Genomic DNA, 21,892 nt, shown 5'->3' on the forward strand with positions numbered 1-21,892 from the left:
ACTCCGCACTAGTGGCGGGAGCAATCGGAGTACTAATAAAATCATTATTATTAGTATTCGAGAAGTCACAAAGTTTGGTGTTTTCAGTCATGGTGACTTCAGCAAGCAAACAAGCACACAAGCGAACAGAAAGCAAGCGAGAGAAAAGGGCAAACGAAAAAGGCAAACGAAGAAAAGGGAACATATTTTTGTAAAATTTTGTTTTTCAGAAGTGGGGGAGAGGAAAACGAGAGGCAAAAAAAAGTAAATGCAAGAGATGAGTTTGCGACACTTACTTGGATGAGTTCTTGACTTGATCCTCCCGGCAACGGCGCTAGAAATTCTTCTCCTACGGCGATAGAAATCCTTTTGTCGTCTCTTGAGCTTGCGTTGGTTTTTTCCCTTGAAGAGGAAAGGGCGATGCAACACATGAGCAGTAAGTATTTCCCTCAGTTTGAGAACCAAGGTATCAATCTAGTAGGAGAATCGCGTCAACTCCAGAGTACCTGCCAAACACAAAAGAGCTTGCACCCAACGCTATAAAGGGGTTGTCAATCCCTTCAAGATTGATTGCAAAGTGAGATATGAAGGCGGAAAGTGCAACGAAGTAAAATTGTAAGGCTGAAAATATGGTGTGAAGTAGACCCGGGGGCCATAGTGTTCACTAGAGGCTTCTCTCAAAATAGCAAATAATACGGTGGGTGAACAAATTACTGTCAAGAAATTGATAGAACCGCGCAAAGTCATGACGATATCTAAGGCAATGATCATACATATAGGCATCACGTCCGAGACAAGTAGATCGATACTTTCTGCATCTACTACTATTACTCCACACATCAACCGCTATCCAGCATGCATCTAGTGTATTGAGTTCATGAAGAACAGAGTAACGCTTTAAGCAAGATGACATGATGTAAAGGGATAAACTCAAACTAATGATGAAACCCCCATCTTTTTACCCTTGATGGCAACAACACGATGCGTGCCTCGCTACCCCTTCTGTCACTGGGTGAGGTCACCGCACGGTATGAACCCAAAACCAAGCACTTCTCCCATTGCAAGAATCATAGATCAAGTTGGCCAAACAAAACCCACAACTCAAAGAGAATTACAAGGATATGAAATCATGCATAAGAGAGATGAGAAGAAACTCAAATAAGATTCATAGATAATCTGGTCATAAATCCACAATTCATCGGATCTCGACAAACACACCACAAAAGAAGATTACATCGGATAGATCTCCATAAAGATCATGGAGAACTTTGTATTGAAGATCCAAGAGAGAGAAGAAGCCATCTAGCTACTAGCTATGGACCCGAAGGTCTATGGTGAACTACTCACGCATCATCGGAGATGTCATGGCGTTGATGAAGAAGCCCTCCGTATCCGAATCCCCCCTCCAGCAGGGCACGAGAATGTGCCCCAGATGGGATCTTGCGGAGACAGAAGCTTGCGGTGGCGGAAAAATATTTTCGTTGATCTCTCCGACAGTTTTGGATTTTTTCTGGATTTATAGGCGGAAGAGGTATGGCAGATGTGCCATAGTGGGCCCATAAGCCTGCTAGGCGCGGGCCCCCCTCGCCGTGCCTAGGGGGCTTGTAGGGTCCCCTGTTGGCCCCTGCCTTGGTTCTCAAGTCTGACGCGTATCTTCTGTTCCGGGAAAAATCTTTTCGGATGTTTTATTCCGTTTGGACACCATTTAAAATCCTCCTCTAAAAAGGGTCAAAAACACGGAAAAAACAGGAACTGGCACTTGGCACTGAGTTAATAAGTTAGTCCCAAAAAGATAAAAAAGGCATACAAAACATCCAAAGTTTGACAAGATAATAGCATGGAACCATCAAAAATTATAGATACGTTGGAGACGTATCAATGTGGTCAAAGGGGAAAGAGTATTGTCTAACTATTTGAGGTGACACAGAACATTTGATGAAATCATAAGAGATGAGAAGTAAAGGATTTATTGGAAATAAAGTTTTAGAGAGATCCTTTCCTAAGGGATTTCTAGTTTCTAGGGTCACGCCCTACAACCAACATATGCTGTGAAACCACTTTTGTAGCGACCCGACTCAAAATGAGTTAAGCCTCTCTGTGTTCTGTGCCATCCCTCGATCAGTATGCTGGCACACACAATACATCAATGTATATATCAAAGTGCAATAACATGTAAATAACGCAAAACTGATATATACCTCAAAATCTCAACGGAAACAGTCAACGGGGGTGGAGTCCCAATAAACACAAACGGTAGGTTGAGTGCACATCGTAGCCTCGAATCATACTCGTACTCGTTGCTATAGCAACAAAAGACCTTCCCCGACAACGACGCCAGAATTCCTTTTGCTGCTGGCTACGCCTATAGGGATTTCCTTGGCAAATATGCAAAGGATTCCCCCGCGGCCTTGGAGCCTTGCGTTGTTGTTCCCTCGAAGAGGAAAGGGTGATGTAGCACTTTGGCAGTAAGTATTTCCGTCAGTTTGAGAACCAAGGTATCAATCCAGTAGGAGGATCGCGTCAAGTCACAAGTACCTGCACAAACACAAAGAGCTTGCACCCAACACTATGAAGGGGTTGTCAATCCCTTATAGATTGTTTGCAAAGTGAGAACTGAAAGCAAAAAGTAAACAAAGCAAAGTAAAAGTGAAACCGGAGATGATAGTTGTGAATAGACCCGGGGGGCGTAGTGTTCACTAGTGGCTTCTCTCATGAAAGCAAATAGACGGAAGGTGAACGAATTACTGTTGAGCAATTGATAGAACCGCGCAAAGTCATGACGTTATCTATGGCAATGATCCTACATATAGGCATCATGTCCAAAACAAGTAGACCGATACTTTCTGCATCTACTACTATTACTCCACAAGTCGACCGCTATCCAGCATGCATCTAGTGTATTGAGTTCATAAGAACAGAGTAACGCCTTAAGCAAGATGACATGATGTAGATGGACAATCTCAAATCTATGATGAAAGCCCATCTTGTTACCCTTGATGGCAACAACACGATGCGTGCCTTGCTGCCCCTTCTGTCACTGGGAAAGGTCACCGCACGGTATGAACCCAAAACCAAGCACTTCTCCCATTGCAAGAATTATAGATCTAGTTGGCCAAACAAAACCCAAGACTCGAAGAGACTTACAAGGATATCAAATCATGCATATAAGAAATCAACAAAGACTCAAATATAATTCATAGATAATCTGATCATAGATCCACAATTCATCGGATCTCGACAAACACACCGCCAAAGAGGATTACATCGGATAGATCTCCATGAAGATCATGGAGAACTTTGTATTGAAGATCCAAGAGAGAGAAAAAGCCATCTAACTACTAACGACGGACCCGTAGGTTTGAAGTAGACTACTCACGAGTCATTGGAGAGGCAATGATATTGATGTAGAAGCCCTCTAGCTCCAAAGTCCCCTTCGGCAGGGCACCGGGAAGGGTCTCCAGATGAGATCTCGCGGAAACGGAAGCTTGCGGTGGCGGAACAGTGGTTTCATGGACGCCCTGATTTTTTCTGGGATTTTAGGGAATATATAGGCCAAAGAGCTAGGGCAGGGGAGCTCCAGGGAGGCCACAATCCTGGTGGCCACGGGCCCCCCTAGCTGCGGCCATAGGGCTTGTGGGCTCCCTGTGGGCCTCCTGCCTTGGCCCTCAAGTCCCCCGATCTTCTTCTGTTCTGGAAAAATTTATTTCGGGGATTTTATTCCGTTTGGACTCCGTTCCAAAATCAGATATGAAAAGAGTCAAAAACACAGAAAAAACAGGAACTAGCACTTGGCACTGAATTAATAAGTTAGTCCCAAAAAAGATATAAAAGGTATATAAAACATCCAAAGTTGACAAGATAACAGCATGAAACCATCAAAAATTATAGATACATTTGAGACGTATCACTCGTCATAGGAAAGTATCTGCATAATAAGACGTTGCAGCTGTGTAGGTCAGCATATTGAATATGACGGCAAGTCACAAAACAGGGGGTAAAAATATTATCTATACTATATGCATATATGGCAGGTGGGTCTATAAGATTAAGTTTTGCGTAAAGCAAATTTTTCCTACAACAAGATATGGGGTAAAAGCAAAATTTACTACATTAATTGGTTGTTAATGAGAAGGTTCCACCAACCAATTATTATAACCAAGTTAACAATAACACTCACATCATTAATATTATTTGTGTTCAGAGTTCCTGATAGTTTCAGTTCCTTTGGCTCAAGTTGTCCATGACCTTGGACATGGCTAATCGATTAGGTTTGAGTACTCTGCAGAGTTTTGCACACGTGCCCCACAAGATTTGATCGCCTCCGTTCAAGTCATCGCACTTCGACGTGTTTGAGAACCGGATGATCAAAACATGGTCTTCCAAAGGGATCCTCTGAGCCACTGTCGGTGCCCATGCAATCCTACCGTTCTTCTACATCTCGTAGCACCGCCCATCCAGAGTCACCAGATGTCCAACCAAGCCAGAGCCCATAATGACTCTTGGCTGTGTAGGTAAGCCTCAGGTCTTGAAGTATCCATCCATCTCTTTGTGCCAGGGTGGACCTTTCCGCATGAGTACTGGTGCTTCTCCAGCATCACCTAGGCTACCACTGGTTCCTCCAGGGTGCCATTCTACCATCATCTACCCAGAGATATAATGCGTCATGAGGTCTTGAAAGTCTTGAAGTCTTTAGGTCTTGATTATTCAGTTCTCACAACACTCATGATAAACACGCAACCAAACCTCATCTACTAGAAGCATAGCAAAATAAAAATAACATCCCGGGCCAATAACAAGGGTTGATGGGTGCCTACCACATGATACTACTCAAGGACAAAATTTCCAAGTACCTACTTTCCATGCAATGGGTGGAGAAGGTTGAACTAATGCAATAAAACCATAGGTAAAAACATGACCAATGTGAACTTGCTTGGTATGAAGATAATATCGCTCTCAAAAAATAACTTGGTAGAACTATACGTTACTCTCCGATGAAAATCTATAATCAAACATTGCACTCATATAAGCCTTCACCCTAGCAATCAATTCTATAAATCAAATAAAAACCAATAAATAAAAGCAATAAAGAAGACACTAATGAAAGCAAAGAAATCCAAATAAATCTACAAAATAAACCATAAAGAAACTACCAAAGAAACTCTACACACAAAAATAGTTTTGTCCTAAGTAAAAACTTTATAACAAGAACAATAAATTAACAGAAAATAAAATATAAGTTTTTCAATATTTTTCACTAGCAAAAAATATTTAACCAAAAGTTCTTATAAAACTCTAAGTATGACCTAAACAAGTTTATAAAACAAAGCAAAAAACAAATATTTTAAATACCAGAAAAAGTGTCTACTAATGTATTACAAAGACATAAATTAATTTTATCAAAAGTGACAAAAGTTTTCAATTAAAAACACATGAAAGCATAACGTTTAAGAAATAAACAAATTAACACTAAACAATATTGTTTTTGCAATAAATCAAGTATAAATTAACTAAAATAAAACAAATTAATCCCTACTCGATATACAAAAGTTCTAGTGACAACTAGCAAAAAGAAACAACTTAAAACCTATTTTTAACTAAAAGTTATAAGTAAAATAGTGATTTGAGAAATTTCTTCAATTTCAAACTTTAAGATCCTTAAACCTGAAAATTTATTGGTCTATCATAAACTTCATGAAATTTTTGATCTAAACCAAAAATAATCACTCAATTTGGGTAAGGAGACTAATAGATATGAATTTTCTACTTTGCTCTTTTTTGTGAAATAAAAATAGTTACGGGATTCTGAAGCTCACCGGAGATAGTCGTCGGAGTTGGAGAAGATGACCGGAAAGGGCTCGAGTACGGTGATTCATTGACTCCTGGAGGTAGGTGAGCACGGGACGGGGAAGGGATTGTCGCAAAAACCTCAGGGGAGGTCGGGGAAGGGCCAACCGAGCCTCGAATGGCGGTGGAGAAGACCCAGGAGTTAACGAAGTCTGGTGAGCTATTGCTCTGGATGGGGTGGGGGGGGGGGTTGGGCTCCCGAACATAAAAATTGATGGAGGGGAAATAGTGCTTCGATGGGGCAGTATATATAGGAGAGCTCAGGTGTCCAGGTGAAGTGGACGGGGTGGTCAAAATCCGGCAAGGCCGGATCTTCGACAAGGAATTCTGGGACCGTCATGGCGCAATAATGGTGTTTGGTTCTTGGGGGGAAGGCACGGGATATTCAGGGAGGAGCTTCTGGGGCAAGGAGAGGCAAGGACAAGCAGGGGCGCAAGATTCCCGGCGTCCATGGCAATCTGGAGCTCGCAAACTAGATCTCTCGTTAGGTAGGAGATGACCTCATCTTGGGCTTGCCTTGACTCTTTTTTTTTGAAATACCGAGAACAAAAAAATTACGAATAAATAAAAGTTGTATATATATATATATATTATATCAAAAAATTTAGAAAAATATTTCCCACAACATGAATATTTTATGAGATACATTCAAAGTATTTCAAAAAATATTTTCCTAAATCCAAAAATGACTTTGATCCAAAGATCAAATGTTTTTTTAGTTTATACATTAAAAGGAAATTCAAATTTGCCTCTGGTTTGGAGGGTCATGATCCTCCACTCGTTTTTTTTGAAATTGGCGAGGACATTTGAATTTATCCAAATTTAAAATTGAAATGGATCAAATTTGCAAATGGAAACACTCCAAATGGAAACATTTAAATACATTTAAATATAAATTTTAAATTCTTTATTTGAAGAAGTCAAGTCATGCTTCTCTCTATGATTCTAAACTTGAGTTGGATTTGAATTCAAAAGAAAAGAAGAAAGTTTTGGGAATGTAACTTTATTCCCTCTCTTTTATTTTCCAAAAGTTTTCATATTCACTCAATTTCACACAATCATTCACACAATCAATGAATATGGTTATTTTAATATAACATTCCAAAACTTAGAGTTTTGGGATGCTACAAACTACCACACTTAAAATGAATCTCGTCCTCGAGATTCGAAGGGGCTAGAAAGAAAAGTTAGGGTTTGGGGGTCTTCTAACAAATATACCGGTCTTCACAAAAGGTGTGGGGTGATACACACTTAAAATGAGAGTTAGTGGTCCCTCAAGTCATGCCATTCCTCTGGTTTCTTGGCAATAAATGTCTCTTCACACAACCCTTTCATTGATGCTCTTCTGTTATAGTCCCAATGTTGCCCTCAAAATCTTGCATTCTTACGTCAATATAAAGTCCTCCCGATACTGCTTCTTCTTAGCTGACAAGTCTCGTGACCATTCTAAATAACCTATTGATGATTTCATGGTGGTCTACCATTTGTGGTTATCCTGCACTAAGAAGGGTCTTGGCTTCATCCTCACCGTAAAATTTCCTACGCGTGACAACAATTGCCATGTACATGGGGCTCCATCATGCCATTCTAAGGCTTAAACAAAAGATTCAAAGAACGCCGTTTCTCTACTATGGGTAAGTCTCTCAGATTTACCATTCTGAATAGCAAGAGAATGATAAAGTAAGTTGTCATGGTGGCCAATCCATGTCGCATTGAAATCATTACCTTGTATAAGGTTTATTGAATCTCGTATTCTAACACTTGGGCGTAGTCACAAGCATTGCAGAATTTCTCTTGTACACAAACGAAGTTCAGATAAATCCATTGGTTCTGCAAGCTGAACAAACAACTATCATAGTCTTCACCACTCTTAGATTTTCATATCCTCCTAAGAGAATCTCTTTTGATCAAATCACAACCTCATGCTTCATGCTCTTGGGGTAACCTTCATGAAATCTTGAGATGCATCCTTGGTACATGTATTACTACTTGAATGCATTTTTCCTTTCCATTGGTCTGTTTACCAATAAAAGTGTTGGTTCATTATATTCAATCTCTCCTAAAAAATTCCAATTCCAAGGTACATTATTTCAACTGCTGTTATCCCCATAGCTTGATATGATCTTACATTACGTGTATTCACTTATCCAAACTCCTTAGCAGGAATGGTAATTTCTTTATTCCTTGGTTCTTGTGGTCTTTACTGATTACTACCATACTTCAAATCTATTGCACATGTGCTTGCTTGGAAAATCTCATATCCTAGAAAATGGTCAGAGATCTTTGATTACAGAGTAACAACTCATAGAATTCAACATAGGAAATCATGACACAATAATTTCTATTATTTCCTGAAGCTATTACAATCTCTCAGACTTCCATTACAAAATTCAACTCCAAAATCTTATGAAACAAGAGTGCTTCATGTTACACTTATTGCCATTATCAAAACTTAACTACTCCATTCTAGCTTTCTTCTCCTGTGGACATTTATTAGCATAATGTCCTTCTTCCTTGCAACGAAAAGAGATGACTTTCGACAAGTCTCGAGGCTTCTTGGTATTTGCTTTTGCTCCTTGGGTTTATTGCTTCCTTCCGGGGCACATATTGGCATAGTGACCTAAGGTCTTGCATTTAAAACATGGGATATAACTCAGGTCCTTATCTACAGGGATTTGTCTCTTCCTGACGTACTTTCTTTTCTTTCTGACCTTCTTCATTATGATTAGTTCTTCTATTTCATGAGGATCAAACTCTAATTTTTCTGTCGGGAAGTCTCCCACACACTCTTGGCTTTCTTTCATGCAATCCTCTGAAAAATGTCCTTCTTCTCCACATGAGTAGCATGCATTAGAGAAAAAAAATCTGGTTAGGCCTTGTCCATGAGGGTCTTCAATATCTTCCTTCATCACATGTTCTTCTAAAATCTTCTTGAAGGTTTCCTTCATTGCTTCTTTGTGCTAGTTGACAACTTGTTGCACCTTGGGGTAAAAGTGGCACTAAGCTGTGTAGTGGGTGGTTCCTTCACACAAGAAACAAGTCACTTGACTAGTTGGGCACTCCTTAGCTGGGTGATTTTTTTCACAATGAGGGAATCGATCCTTGTGTTCTTCCTGGGTGTGTCCTATTTCTCCACAGATCTTGCTGTGACAAGTCTTCTTAATCGGGCTATTACAGTGCTTTCGGATGAGACGAGATCTTAGCAGAGTCTTCTTGAATTGCTCCCAAGTGATTGCTCCTTGCCTTCCATGGATAGCTTCATGCATCTTCCACCAAGTTGCAGCACCTTCTGCAAAGTACCGAAGAGCATACTCGACCATCTCTTTCCTTGATACAAAGTTATTCCTCAGGTGATCCTCCATGTTCTGAATCCATTGTTCTGTCTCTAAGCGAGTCATCGATCCAACAAACATGAGTCCATCTTCATTCATCATCTATTGGTTCCAAGGATTTTCAGATGAGATGGGTAAGAGAGAGGGGTAGAGGAAGATACACCCACAATACAAACCATAGTTTTGAAAATATTTTTTATGGCCGTTGGCAAAAACATCACACCATGACAGCTCACAAATCATCATATCTAACGTGAGTATACAACACGGGTTTAGTCTTCTAAAGTGTCAAGTAAATCTTGGAATTCTTTAGGGTCTTCAATTGTTGTAGCTTCAATTATGCATGACGAACCCATTTTACTCTCAAGTGGGACTGAGTTGATCCTTCATGTGGTCAAAGGGGAAAGTGTACTGTCTAACTATTTGAGGTGAGAGAGAACATTTGATGAAATCACAAGAGATGAGAAGTAAAGGATGTTCTTGGAAATAAAGTTTTAGAGAGATCCTTTCCTAAGGGATTTCTAGTTTCTAGGGTCATGTCCTACAACCAACATATGCTCTGAAACCATTTCTGTACCGACCCGACTTAAAATGAGTCAAGCCTCTCTGTGTTCTGTGCCATGCCTGGATCAGTATGCTGGCACACACAGTACATCATTGTATATATCAAAGTGCAATCACATGTAAATAACGCAAAACTGATATATACCTCAAAATCTGAACGGAAATAGTCAACGGGGGTGGAGTCCCAATAAACACCACTAGCAGGTTGAGTGCACACCGTAACCCTGAATCGTACTCGTACTCGTCATAGGAAAGTATGTGCAACATAAGACGTCACAGCCGTGTAGGTCAGCATATTGAATAGGCTGGCAAGTCACAAAACAGGGGTAAAAATATATCTATACTATATGCATATATGGCAGGTGGGGCTATAAGTTTAAGTTTTGCATAAAGCAAATTTTTCCTACAACAAGAGAGGGGGTAAAAGCAAAATTTACTACATTGTTGGTTGTTAATGAGAAGGTTCCACTAACCAATTTTCATACCCAAGTTAACAATAACACCCACATCATTAATATTATTTGTGTTGAAAGTTCCTGATAGTTTCAGTTCCTTTGGCTACAGTTGTCCATGACCTTGGACATGGCTAATCGATTAGGTTTGAGTACTCTCCAGAGTTTTGCACACGTTCCCCACAAGATTTTATCGCCACCACTGAATTCCTCGCACTTCGACGTGTTTGAAACCAGATGATCAAAACATCGTCTTCGAAAGGATTCCTCTGGGCCACTGTCGGTGCCCATCCAATCCTACCATTCTTCTACATCTCGTAGCACCGCCCATCTAGAGTCACAAGATGTCCAACCAAGCCAGAGCCCATAATGACTTGTGGCTGTGCAGGTAAGCCTCAGGTCTTGAAGTATCCATCCATATCTTTGTGTCTGGGTGGACCTATCCGCGTGAGTACTCACGCTTCTCCAGCATCACCTAGGCTACCACTGGTTCCTCTAGGGTGCCGTTCTACCATCATCTACCCAGAGATATAATGCATCATGAGGTCTCGAAAGTCTTGAAGTCTTTAGGTCTTGATTATTAAGTTCTCACAACACTCATGATAAACACGCAACCAAACCTCGTCTACTAGAAGCATAGCAACATAAAAATAACATCCTGGGCCAAGAACAAGGGTTGATGGGTGCCTACGAGATGGTACTACTCAAGAACCAAATTTCCAAGTACCTACTTTGCATGCAATGGGTGGAGAAGGCTAAACTAATGCAATAAAACCATACGTAAAAACATGATCAATCTGAACTTGCCTGGTATGAAGATAATATCGCTCTCAGAAAATAACTTGGTAGAACTATACGCCACTCTCCGATGAAAATCTATAATCAAACATTGCACTCATATAAGCCTTCACCCTAGCAATCAATTCTACCAATAAAATAAAAAGCAATAAATAAGACACTAATGAAATCAAAGAAATCCAAATAAATCTTCAAAAGAAACCATAAAGAAACTACCAAAGAAACTCTACACATAAAAATAGTTTTGTCCTAAGTAAAAACTTGACAGCAAGAACAATAAATTAAGAGAAAATAAAATATAAGTTTTTTTAACTAAAGAGAGAGAATTTTATAATATTATTCACTAGCAAAAAAATAATTAACCAAAAGCTTTTATAAAACTCTAAGTATGACCTAAAAAAGTTTTTAAAACAAAGCAAAAAGAAATATTTTAAATACCATAAAAAGTGACTACTAATGTATTACAGAGTCATAAATTAATTTTGTTAAAAGTGACAAAAGTTTTCAATTAAAAAGACATGAAAGCATAACGTTTTAGAAATAAACAAAATAACACTAAACAATATAGTTTTTGCAATAAATCAAATATAAATTAACTAAAATAAAAAAATTAAACCCTACTCGATATACAAAAGTTCTAGTGACAACTAGCAGAAAGAAACAACATAAAACCTATTTTTAACTAAAAGTTATAAGCAAAATAGCGATTTGAGAAATTTCTTCAATACCTAATTTTAAAATCCTTAAACCTGAACATTTATTGGTCTATCAAAAACTTCATGAAATTTGTGATCCAAAGCAAAAAGAATCACTCAATCTGGGTAAGTAGACTAATAGATATGAATTTTCTACGTTTGCTCTTTTTTGTGGAAAAAAGAGTTACGGGATTTCTGAAGCTCACCGAAGATAGTCGCCGGAGTTGGAGAAGATGACGGGAAAGAGCTCGGGTATGGTGATTCAGTGACTTCTGTAGGTAGGTGAGCACGGGACGGGGAAGGGATTGTCGCAAAAACCTCAGGGGAGGTCGGGGAAGGGCCAACCGAGCCTCGAGCGACGGTGGAGAAGACGCCGGAGTTGACAAACTCCTGCGAGCTATTGCTCTTGATGAGGGGGGGGGGTTTGGGCTCTCGAAGATAAAATTTGATTAAGGGAAATAGTGCTTCGATGGGGTAGTATATATAGGCGAGGTGAGGTGTCTAGGTGCAGTGGACGGGGTGGTCAAAATCCGGCAAGGCCGGATCTCTGGGGAGGAATTCCGGGACCGTCATGGAGCAATAGCGGTGATTGGTTCTTGGGGGGAAGGCATGGGATATTCGGGGAGGAGCTTCCGGGGCAAGGAGAGGCAAGGACAAGCAGGGGAGCGAGATTCCCGGCGTCCATGGCGATGTGGAGCTCGCAAACTGGAGCTCTCGTGAGGTAGGGGACGACCTCATCTTGGGGTGGCCTTGACTTTTTTTTTTCGAAATACCGAGAACAAAAGAACTATGAATAAATAAAAGTTTTTTATAGATATATTATATATCAAAAGTTTCAGGAAAATATTTCCCACGACATGTATATTTTATTAGATACATTTGAAGTATTTCAAAAAATATTTTCGAAAATTCAAAAATGACGTTGATCCAAAGATCAAATATTTTTTAGTTTATAAATTAAAATGAAATTCAAATTTGCCTCTCGTTTGGATGGTCATGTTCCTCCACTCTTATTTTATTGAAACTGGCCACGACATTTGAATTTATCCGAATTTGAAATTGACATGGATCAAATTTGCAAATGGAAACACTCCAAATAGAAACATTTAAATACTTTTAAATAAAAATTTCAAATTCTTTATTTGAAGAAGTCATGCCATCTTCTCTCTATGAGTTTAAACTTCAATTGGATTTCAATTCAAAAGCAAAGAATAAAGTTTTGGGAAAGTCATCTTATTCCCTCTCTTTTATTTTCCAGTAGTTTTCAGATTCACCCAATTTCACACAATTATTCACACAATCAATAAATATAGTTATTTTAATATAGCATTCCAAAACTTAGAGTTTTGGGATGTTACAGATTTACTAACATAATAAGCAAACCCCCAAATTTACAAAATATAGACTATCTCCCCATAGATCTGTGCACTATTTAGCTATGCTTTTGGAATGCAAAGCGCACACACAAGGATAAACACTCCTCCTATATTTTATAGACATGCTGTACTTGCATTAACACGATGAGAGATATGCATAATGCAATAGCTAGCATGTGGGCATAGTCATAGGACACAAGATAAGCATAAACTCACAAGATAAGTAAGGTGTAGCATATGTCTCACACCATACGACCCAGTCTTAAGGTCTCACAAATACAAACCAAAGCAAATGATAAAAGAGTTCACGAGTGACGAAAGCAAGCGAATAAGAAACACTCGTCACTCGGCAATTCCCTAGACTCTCTTCCCCTTTGGCATCGAGACACCAAAAGAGTAGACAACACTACTACCATCCAAGGTGGTAGCAGCGGAGGATATTGATACGTCTCCAACATATCTATAATTTTTTATGGTTGCATGCTATTATCTTGTCAAACTTTGGATGTTTTGTATGCCTTTTATATATTTTTTGGGACTAACTTATTAACTCAGTGCCAAGTGCCAGTTCCTGTTTTTCCATATTTTTGACCCCTTTCAGAGGAGATTTTGAAACGGAGTCCAAACGGAAGAAAATACCCGAAATATTTTTTTGGAACGGAATAAGATCGGGGAACTTGGGAGCCAAGGCAGGGGAGCCCCAGGGGCCCCACAAGCCCCCACCCCGTGGCTAGGGGGGGCATCCAGGCTTGTGGCCCCCCTGGACGTCCTCTGACCTAGGTCTTTCGCCTATATATTCCCATAAATTCCAGAAAAAATCAGGAGATCATCGCAATAGCTTTTCCGCCACCGCAAGCTTATGTCTCCGCAAGATCCCATCTCGGGCACGTCCTGGTGCCCTGCCGGAGGGCTTGTTCATCAACACTATGACCTCTCTGATGATGCGTGAGTAGTTCACCATAGACCTCCGGGTCCATAGCTAGTAGCTAGACGACTTCTTCTCTCTCTTGGATCTTCAATACAATGTTCTCCATGATCTTCATGGAGATCTATCCGATGTAATCTTCTTTTGCGGCGTGTTTGTTGAGATCCGATGAATTGTGGATTTATGATCAAATTATCTATGAATCTTATTTGAGTTTCTTCTGATCTCTCTTATGCATGATTTCATATCCTTGTAATTCTCTTCGAGTTTTGGGTTTTGTCTGGCCAACTAGATCTATGATTGTTGCAATGGGAGAAGTGCTTGCTTTTGGGTTCATACCGTGCGGTGACCTCACCCAGTGACAGAAGGGGTAGCGAGGCACACATCATGTTGTTGCCATCAAGGGTAAGAAGATGGGGTTTTCATCATTGGTTTGAGATTATCCCTCTACATCATGTCATCTTGCTTAAAGCATTACTCTGTTCGTCATGAACTCAATACACTAGATGCATGCTGGATAGCGGTCAATGTGTGGAGTAATAGTAGTAGATGCATAAAGTATTGGTTTACTTTTCTCGGACGTGATGCCTATATGCATGATCATTGCCTTAGATATCATCATGACTTTGCGCGGTTCTATCAATTGCTCGACAGTAATTTGTTCACCCATCGTAATACTTGCTATTTTGAGAGAAGCCTCTAGTGAACACTATGGCCCGCAGGGTCTACTCCACACCATATTTTCAGCCTTACACTTTTTACTTCGTTGCACTTTCCGCCTTCAGATCTCACTTTGCAAACAATCTTGAAGGGATTGACAACCCCTTTGAAGCGTTGGGTGCAAGCTTGTTTGTGTTTGCGCATGTACTCTGGACTTGACGAGACCCTCCTTCTGGATCGATACCTTGGTTCTCAAACTGAGGGAAATACTTACTGCTCCTATGCTGCATCACCCTTTCCTCTTCAAGGGAAGAACCAACGCAAGCCTAGCCTCTGTCAACGTGTCAATTTCTGGCGCTGTTGTTTATGGGATAGCATATATCACCACCACCACTCACGCTCACTGGAGTCCTCCTCATCATCAATAGTATGCATATCAACATGTGAGTCCGTCCACTTGCAATGCTGAGCAGTCCACTCTACTCATCTATGATCCTATCCTCAAACCCGCTCACAACCTCCATCCCAATGTGCATCATCATAAGCTTGTTACGGCTGCAATACTTCTTCTCTACCACGTGAGGTGTGTACTCACCATGAGCTTGCATGCAGAATGGCTTCTTCATATTCTCCTTTAGCTTCTTAGCCCAAGATGGCTCTTCTCGAGATGGACCGTAACTAGGGTCAACCTGCCCTCATCCTCATCCTTCGCCTCAGGAACCTCCATCTGAGGAGCAGCATGAGTATTCCACTTGTCCTTCAGCCTCAGTTGCACTACCTCATGAGTAGTCACCTCACCATAGTCAAGCAATTCCCCCGGAAAAGGAAGATACCTATGTTTTCTCAATAAGATGCACCAGGAATGGACCATAGATAGGACACTTGCGCTCCATCACGACCGAGTGAAGCTCCGACCACATGACATGTGACACATCCAAAACCTGTTGCGTTGGTGAGACCTTCTCCATCTGGCAAATGAGCAACACATTAACATGATAAGAGTAGACCTGATCCAAATTCCCAACTCAAGGGAAGAGAGTATGTATGAATATGCGATGCATGATGTCCAGGGAAGAACATGACACATAGGTCATGTTACCAGTGGTGGAAGAAACCTTCGTGGTAGAGTAGGGCCAGAGTGTAGCCTTGTGTAGTGGCGGCGGCCTCTCTGTGAGGGTGCAATCCAATTGGGTTATGAAGCCCCTAATCATCATACCCAGCAAAGCCATAAACTAATTCCACTTGACAAAAAGAACTCTTCCATTAGTCATCAAAGTCAAGGTCCTCTCCTTATCGGTTGCGAGATAGACTGATGCCCCACAAGCGTATGAGATCGCAACAGTTTTCGAGGGTAGAGTATTCAACTCAAATTTATTGATTCACTCACAAGGGGAAGCTAAACGATATTCTCAAGTATTAGCAGCTGAGTTGTCAATTCAACCACACCTGAAAGATTATTGTCTGCAAGCAAAGTATCAGTAGCAAGGTAGTACGATAGCAACGACAACAGAAAAAGCTTTCGCAATCCCCGGCAACGGCGCTAGAAAAGGCCTTGTTGACGGGATGTTAGCGCCAACAAAGTCTTGCAACAAGTAACAACGGAGTAGCAAGGAACAGTAGTAGTAGCAGCAACAAAGTATCAGCAGTAGTGACAGCAACAACAAAGTGGCCCAATCCCTCTTGTAGCAAGGGACAAGCCTAGGCAAAGTAACATAGCGAGGACCAGTAGTAAAAGACTCATAGGCAGTGGATCGGTGATGGATGAGTGTGACAGATGTAATTCATCATGTAACAGCTATAACACGGAGAGATAAGTAACTAGCTCCCGTTTGTCGATCTAATGTAGGCATGTATTCCGTATGTAGTCATACATGCTTAGGGAAAAGAACTTGCATGCCATCTATTGTCCATCCCTCCCGTGGCAGCGGGGTCCTAATGGAAACTACGAGATATTAAGGTTCTCCTTTTAATAAAGAACTAGACCAACGCATTAACACGCGCTGAATACATGAACTCCTCATACTATGGTCATCTCCGGGAGTGGTTCTGGCTATTGTCACTCCGGGGTTGCCGGGTCATAACACATAGTAGGTGACTACAACTTGCAAGATAGGATCTAAAACACACATATATTGGCGGCAACATAATAGGTTCAGATCTGAAATCATGGCACTCGGGCCCTAGTGACAAGCATTAAGCATAGCCAAGTAGTAGCAACATCAATCTAGAACATAGTGGATACTAGGGATCAATCCCCGTCAAACACTAACTCGATTACATGATAGATCTCATCCAACTCATCACCGTCCAGCAAGCCTACGATGAGATTACTCACAAACGATGAAGAGCATCATGGAATTGTCGATGGAGAAAGGTTGATGATGACGATGGTGATGATTTCCCCTCTCCGGAGCCCGAAACGGACTCCAGATCTGCCCTCCAGATGAAGAACAGGATGTGGCGGCGCCTCCGTATCGCAAAACGCGATGAAACCTTCTCTCTAATTTTTTTCCAGGCGAAACAGAAGATATAGGACTGTGATTGGGGGCGGTGGTGCCACGTGGGCCCCACAAGCCCTCATGGCGCGGCCATAGGGGGTGGCCGCGGCCGAGGGGCTTGTGGCCCACTGGCACGCCCCCTCACGTGGATCTTTGCGCATGTATTTTTCTTTTATTCCAGAAAAAATCTCCGTAAATTTTCAGGACGTTCTGAGAACTTTCATTTCTACACAAAAACAACACCATGGCAATTCTGCTGAAAACAGCGTCAGTCCGGGTCAGTTCCATTCAAATCATGCAAATTAGAGTCCAAAACAAGGGCAAAAGAGTTCGGAAAAGTAGATACGACGGAGACGTATCATAGACCATAGCATATAACACGACAACCAACTCGGCATCAAAGTCCTTGTTGAATCTCATGAGCCTAGCGATATCCAGTTGGTCACACAAAGCAAGAGCTTCACCAAAATAGCTAGTATTCTTCTACATATGATCAATATCGATGGAGTTGACATGGGGAACAAATATGTTCTTCTTCCTCCTGTGCACATCATGATATATAGAGCCTTACAGCTTGGTCGAGAAGGGACAGTTAGTAAGAGCAGTATCTTGTGGATTGATATACGGGTCGCAGCAACGAATAATTGAGAACTCCATGGAAGATAATTCACTCACTTACCGAGTTTTACGAGGCTTGGTGGCAACCCTCTTGGTTCTCTGCTTGGGTGGGTGATAACCCATAAGTGTAGGGGATCAAAATAGTCTTCGCGGGCAGTATTTCACCCTGATTTATTGATTTGACACAAGGGGAGCCAAAGGATATTTATCGACCTTAGCATTTGAGTTGTCAATTCAACCACACCTGGGATATCTCTCTGCAGCAAATATTTTAGTAGCACAACAAGTAATAGTACTAACAGTAACAGTGATAACAACAATTTTGTAGCAGTAGTAACAGTAGTAATTTTGTAGTAGCCGTGACAATATCAGCATCAATAGTAACTTAGCAAGACTCGGTATATGTAAAGCGTAGGCACATGTATGAGCGATGGATAGATATGGATAACATTCATCATGTAAAAATTACACACTAGAGAGACACATAACTAACTCCATTCCATCAATATAATGTAGGCATGTATTCCGTATATAGTCATACGTGATTGCCGTAAGAACTTGCATGACCTCTTTTCTCCTACCCTCCCATGGCAGCGGGGTCCTTATGGAAACTAAGGGATACTAAGGCCTCCTTTTATTAGAGAAACAGAACAAAGCATTACCACATAGTGAATACATGAACTCCTCATACTATGGCAATCACCGATAAGAATCCCAATTATTGTCACCTTGGGGGATGCGTATCATAACACATAATAGGTGCATACACCTTGCAAGATAGGATCTAGACACTTTCATATTCAGAGAGAACATAATAAGTTTTGGTCTGAAATCATGGCACTCGGGTCCTAGCGACAACCATTAAGTATAGCAAAGTCATGGCAACATCAATCTCACAACATAATGGATACTGGGGATCAAGCTCTATCAACTTAACTTGATTACCTGATCAATCTCATCCAAACCCTATCACCATCCAGGGAGCCTACGAAGGAATTACTCACTCCCGGTGGTGAGAATCATGGAATTGTTGATGGAGAATGGTTGGTGATGACGATGGTGATGAATCCCCCTCTCTAGACCCTCAAATAGACTCTAGATCAGCCCTCCGGAGGAAAAACAGGAGGTGGTGGCAGCTTCATCTCATAAAACACGATGAAAAGTTCTCTCTGATTTTTTTATCCAAAGATGTGAATTTATAGGACTGTAATTTGGGTCAGAGGAGCCACGTGTCCCGACAAGCTATCAGTGCGTGCCTAGGGGGTGGGCCCATTGGCAGCCCCCTCTCGTATTTCTTCACTCCAATATTCCTCATATATTCCAGAAATAATTCACAAAAAGTTTTGTCCGATTCCAAGAACTTTTATTTCTACAAAAAATAACACCACGATAGTTCTGCTGAAAACAACGTCATTCTGGGCTAGTTCCATTAAAATCATGCCAATTAGAGGGCAAAACCAGAGCAAAGGTGTTTGGAAAAGTAGATATGTTTGAGACATATCAACTCCCCCAAGCTTAACTCATTGCTTGTCATCAAGCAATTCAGTTGATAAACTGAAAGTGATAAAAGAAAACTTTTACAAACTCTTTTGTTCTCGGTTTTATACACATGCTAACAAACTATACCCATGATAACAATCAAACATCATATTTACCCATGGCAATACATAACCAACTAACAAGCAATAATAACGTGTCTCACATGCCAACAGTTTGTCAAAACAATCATGATATAATATGATGACATGGTACTTCGCTATCCCTTTATGAGACTGAAAAACATAAATGCAGAGCGCCTCCTAGTTTCAAGCAGCGACTAAACATTATAATTCAGGGTAGAAGAGATCCAGTCATGCTCACCTCTAACATTAACTAGACTCAATGCATAAGAATGACAATAATGCTCTGAGATCTAGTGCTTTAGTAAGAAGGTGATGACCAAAGAATAACATTTGAAGTAAATATACATGCCCTTCGTAGAGGGAAGCATTGACTTGCAGATGTGCGGGAGCTCAAAGTTTTAAAACAGAGATGAGTTGTAAATTTGGGGTGGGGTTCTTTTCCTGTCAACGTTACAACAGAGTTTTCACTATCTTCCATGCTAAACACATTATTGGCGGTTCCTAAGCGGGAATATAAGGTTTACTCCTTTTCCACCATCCATACACAAACCATGGCTAACCGAATCCACAGATGCCTACCAACATATCAATTGTCCCAGGAGTTTTGTTTAATTTAATTTTGATTATGTAGGAATGAGCATCCTTTTTACCAACCCCTCTTGTGCAATGACGGGCGAATAAACACCTATCTTGAGAATAAACCACTTATCATGGAAGATATCGACCACCCCATCGCTCCATGAGTGATACGAGCACACAAAACAAATGTTTACTTGAATACTTAGAGGTGGCACATGCAAATTTACTTGAAATTCCAGGGCAATACCACATATAGATAGGTATGGTGGACTCATTTGGCATAAATTGGGTTTAATATGATGAATTGATGGGTAAGAATGAGAGGGTTCACAAGTTGTGAGCTCATTTTAGAAAAGTTGGTAATGTAAACATGAAAAACCCTAGAAATGGATAGAATGAGATTTCTGTAGACCTAGCTGAGCAAATCTATCCCCACAAATGAACAACTTGGTGTAGCATCCTTATTTGGGGTCTAGATCACTCCTGCAAAGTTTGAGATCAATTAGATAAACTTGGGAATGTAAAGTTGCTCAAATTAGGTTCTAGGCAAAGAGGGTTTTGGAATATTTTGGTTAACCAAATCAACTTCGATTGAGATGAAACTTGTCAAGATCATCACATATAGCATGCGTGACTTGCTAAAACTTTTCTGGAATTTATTGAGAATATTTCCTGTGAAAATATTTCAAAAGCTTGAAATAGGCAGAAAGGGTTTCAAGGGATTTGTCGAATATTTTGAACATGACCATGTGTTGAAACTCTTATATATGGAAAATATATGTCCATGAGTTTCCCTAAATTTTCTCAAATATTTTTGAAGTAAGAAAATAATGTTTTCCCTAAAAAATACCATTTCTGGTCTAAAAAAGAAGTATTTAAATAAAATAGAAAAAAAATTTTAAAATAATTATTTTGTGGTTTTGGTAAGTCCTTTTGATGATAGGATCCAAATAAAACTTTTGGGGTAAAACATCTCTCCCAAATTGAGTACTTGTAGTGTAAATCTCAACTCGGGGTTTTTTGAAAGCTTAAAGTAAATAAATGCCTTTTCATTAAAATAATATTTTATAAAAATAGTTTTTGGTCCTATACACATGTAATGATCATTGGAAAAGGTTTTGGATCAAGGAGATGAGTTGTTGAGAGAAGAATATTTTTTGTGATTCAAAACACAATCAAACAAACCAGCAAGTAGCTACTAGATCAACCATCACAAGCACACAAAAAGTGTTAAATGGTTCTAAATTTTGTAAAAACATAATGTGGGAAAGTGGTACAAACACATGGTGTGACAAACCTGCCCGCCTTACAAGAATCTCGTCCCCGAGATTCCTAGGCTAAGCACTAAAGAGATAAGGGAACTCGGATCTAAGGTATTGTTCATGCTCCCACGTTGCTTGTGCTTCAATGTGGTTGCTCCACTGGACCTTGTGTCGGGACCCCGATCCTAAGCCATATGAATCCAGCCTGTAACACATTGCATCCCTTTGCAGTCTCACGCATGGTTAACCCCACGACTTCCACCTTACCTTAGCCGGGACCGTTTGCGCCTTTTGACTCACGTATGCAATTGTGTCGCTAGCATTCCAATGTCAAAGAACCCGGGTCAACATAACTAGTCATAAACTCAAGTGGCTCAACTGTACATAGACAGGCATACATAACCCAGCAAAGCAGGTGTCGGTCATCAGCGAGTGTAGACGAGTCGTAGCAAGCTACAAGGACCCCATTACATCGCGTGACATTTCCCCGTAGGGACAGACACATCAGCTAAGAAGGATACATGTCGGTCAACCAATATGTCCGGAGCAGTAGCGAACTACCAAGGCTCGGTGGAAGCACAAAGGGGCATTTCTCTGTATAGAGAACTACTAAGGGCATATGTCTAGGTGTCAAATCCCATACATATCACAGTACATCACACATACGCATGACATACTCGATATGCAT

The sequence above is a fragment of the Hordeum vulgare genome, chromosome 7H, assembly GCF_904849725.1.
Source record: "Hordeum vulgare subsp. vulgare chromosome 7H, MorexV3_pseudomolecules_assembly, whole genome shotgun sequence".
Taxonomy (NCBI): domain Eukaryota; kingdom Viridiplantae; phylum Streptophyta; class Magnoliopsida; order Poales; family Poaceae; genus Hordeum; species Hordeum vulgare.